This window comes from Procambarus clarkii, unplaced genomic scaffold (genome assembly GCF_040958095.1).
Source record: "Procambarus clarkii isolate CNS0578487 unplaced genomic scaffold, FALCON_Pclarkii_2.0 HiC_scaffold_1656, whole genome shotgun sequence".
Classification (NCBI taxonomy): Eukaryota; Metazoa; Arthropoda; class Malacostraca; order Decapoda; family Cambaridae; genus Procambarus; species Procambarus clarkii.
Genome location: NW_027190683.1, coordinates 24931 through 28677, shown reverse-complemented (window position 1 = coordinate 28677; position 3747 = coordinate 24931). Strand labels below are relative to the sequence as shown.

The following is a 3747-nucleotide window of genomic DNA, read 5'->3' as shown; positions in this document are numbered from 1 at the left end:
GGTGATTGGTGGTGATTGGTGGTGATTGGTGGTGGTGGTGGTGGTGGTAGTAGGTGGGAGTTGGGGGGGGGGGGGGGAGGGAAGGGGAGGGGAATGATGGTCTGTGGATTCGTTCTCCGTACCCTTTACATATAAGCAAAAATATGCCTTCTTGTGGGTATAGAAACATTAACACAAATTATATCAGTAACTGATATTGTAGCCTTTTAAACAGAAAAGATTTGTACATACAAATACTTTTTAATTATCATTTATTTGTGGAAATGGCATTTACGTCATTAAATTGATACCTCAGCATCAAGCTTGTGTCCTGCAGCAGTGGTCCAGTGGTAAAGTGTATATAAGTGATGCGTATTCTTGGAGTTGCGAGTTCAAACCCGGATTAAGCTATATATATATACAACATGTTTTGTTTTGGTTGTTTGTTTTTGTATAAAGCCTCACACAATATCTATATTAAGCGAGTTTGTTTTAAACATGACATACATATTAATTCATTTTACCAGGCCTTATTCCACACAACTCCGTGAATTTCCCGTGGAGCCAGCCATTCAAACAAAAACAAACGAAACAAAACAAAACAAAACAAAAAACATTATTGCCAACAGCATTTGGTGTTCCCAGGCGGTCACCCATCCAAGTACTAACCAAACCCAACGTTGCTTAACTTCGCTGATCGGACGAGAAGCGGTGTTCTCAACGTGGTATGGCCGTTGGCATGAGACTGCCTACACATTGTGGCTAATAACCAACTCTTTTAAGTCATCGCGGCAGGATACGGACCTGCTTGTGGTGTCTTAATGGTAATTGTATCCTAACATATTTTTGTCTCCTTGGCATGGATATTTAACATCGTTTATTCAGTCTTGGGTTTATGTTCTTTCGCCATTTACAGACATTTTACATCTACCTACTTCCTCAGCCTGCCCTGCCAATTTCTAATGAATTTGTGGATTTTCTTTTGTAATACAAACATGTGTGTGCTCATCTGCTCTTCAGTTTTTATGATATTTGTCTCATCTGTCCTGCTTTATGATACTTTTACAAAGAACATGAACAAATGCTTCTATTTTAGAGAAGATATGGGATCCAGGTTTCGGAGCCGTAAAACCAACCGTCGTGATTGGTGGACGAGTTGCCAGGTTGCAGCTTCTGTACCGTGCCGGCACATAAATAGGTTCGGCTCAAGCGGCGGCAGCATCATTCCCCCGTGACTGTCTGAGCGTCTCTCATCACCTTGGTTATCTCATCATCATCATGGTAGAAGCAAAGCCTACCAAGAAGGCTGCGGCTGCTGCTGCTGTGGTGGCCACCACCAGGAAACCTCGCGTCCAGGTTGCTCACCCGAAAACTAGTCAAATGGTTCTAGCCGCGGTCGCAGCACTCAAAGACCGTAAGGGCTCGTCTCTACAAGCAATCAAGAAGTACGTTGTTGCCAACAACAAAGTCGAGGCTGCCAAGATCGCCATTTACATCCGAAGATTTCTCAAGAAAGCAGTGGCTGACGGCATTCTTGTTCAGACCAAGGGAAGTGGAGCTAGTGGATCATTCAAGCTGGCCGTAGCAGAGAAGAGGGCCGTTCTAACTCCCAAGAAAGCCACCACAACCAAGAAACCATCTACAGCAGCAAAGAAGGCCGTGGTAACTCCCAAGAAAGCCGCCACAAGCAACAAACCACCTACAGCCTTGAAAAAGAAGCAGCAGCAGCAGCAGCTTGTTGTTGGGAACAAAAAGCCCAAAATAAAGAGAGCTTCAAAATCTCCCAAACCACCCAAGGCAAAGAAAGCTGTCAAGAAAACAACAAAGGCAAAATAAACGACGACATGCAAGCAGCATGAATACACATGACAATAAACATCCAGGCCTCCCCCCTCAGTGGAGGGGCCTCATATGATTCCAAAAAGAGTTTAGTTTTGTAGACAAATAAATCATTACTTTTGGGGTAGATTTACTCTGTATATTATATATATATATATATATATATATATATATATATATATATATATATATATATATATATATATATATATATTTATATATACACATGGGTGAGGTGATATGGTACCAAAGTTTTGGGTAAGGTGATTGACATTTACACAAGATAAAACACGAACCAATGGGAATAAAAACATAAGAATGGAAGTAACTGCAGAAGGCCTATTGGCCCATAACACAAGCACTTCCTCTTGATGCTTCTATATTGGTTCGGAGTCTTGAAGCTATAATATATATATATATATATATATATATATATATATATATATATATATATATATATATATATATATATATATATATATATATATATATATATGCACACAAAACTAAATAGTCTTGTTAGACAAATTGCCCCTATTAGAGGCAAGTTGACTAACAAGCCGAATGACTGCAATTGTTTTGAATTTGAGTTAAATCTAACATAGAAATGTAATCAAACCTAACCTAACCTATGCTAACCCAAGCTAAGCTAACCTAACCTAACCTAAGCTAACCCAAGCTAAGCTAACCTAACCTAACCTAACCTAACCTAACCTAACCTAAGCTAAGCTAACCTAACCTAACCTAACCCAGCAATTCATGATCTTAATATAATACTGTTAATTGGATAAACCAATTTGGAAAGAAATGTTCGAAAATAACAAAATTAACTGTGCTTGTTAGGAAAATTGGGCCTTGCATACTTGTCCCAATAGTGTGGTTCTCGCTTTTAGGTACGACATAAACGTATACCTAAGTTGAGAGAGAAAAAGATTCGCACTCAAACATGCATATCGATTGCCAGTCCTGAATTCTGGGTAGATATTCGTGTCCTCCCTTTTCATTTACCATCATTTGGATACTATCAAAACAGCTCTGAGAAGGATAAAATGAATAAAACGGGTAGCTCACTCATGTAAAAAGGAAGAGTTGGGAAAGATCTCTCTCTCTCTCTCTCTCTCTCTCTCTCTCTCTCTCCCCCTCACCCCCCCCCCCCCCACCAATGATCCTGCTCTGCTAGTATATAACGTAACAAACCTTCCCCCCCCCCCCCCTCCCTCCCCAATCAGAGTCCCTTTAAGCATGCGAGGATAAAAAATAGATTTCATAAGACCCAATGTGCTAGCTGATATCAAAACAATTTATGTTATCGTCTATTAAGCCCTTCAGTAAAAAAAGTATAGGGACCTAATTAGGTCCCGTTTTGAGGTGGTGGTGGGTGGAATCGATGGATTAGCCAAGCTCTTATCCGCCGAATCCGTAGAGGGTACGACCCTGGCGCTTCAGAGCGTACACCACGTCCATAGCAGTGACGGTCTTCCTCTTGGCGTGTTCCGTGTAGGTTACAGCATCACGGATGACGTTCTCGAGGAACACCTTCAGGACGCCACGGGTCTCTTCGTAGATGAGACCCGAAATACGCTTCACGCCGCCACGACGAGCTAAGCGACGAATAGCGGGCTTGGTGATGCCCTGGATGTTGTCACGTAGCACCTTACGATGACGCTTGGCGCCACCCTTTCCGAGTCCCTTGCCTCCCTTGCCGCGTCCAGTCATGGTGTTGAAGTTGTGTGAATCGAATTGACGAATGCCCGCACGATTTCCCGACTATATCCCATCAAGCGGACGTACTAGTAGCATTGCAACTCCTGCCTGCCCTTACTTTACGCTTGTGGTCGAGTAGACACGGCTTTCTCACAACGCTTTCAAAACTGCAGTTGCCTACTCGTCTGTTTCACGTCCCTGTGAAATGACTTTTGCACAAATCCA

At 42.1% G+C, this 3747-nt stretch overlaps 1 non-coding gene across 1 annotated transcript; it reads right to left on the bottom strand.

Moving 5' to 3' along the window:
- Window positions 1–599: 599 nt before the first annotated feature.
- Window positions 600–718, bottom strand: LOC138362347 (5S ribosomal RNA). Its single transcript, XR_011227594.1, has one exon. It is a non-coding gene; the product is annotated as a 5S ribosomal RNA (ribosomal RNA).
- Window positions 719–3747: the final 3029 nt, after the last annotated feature.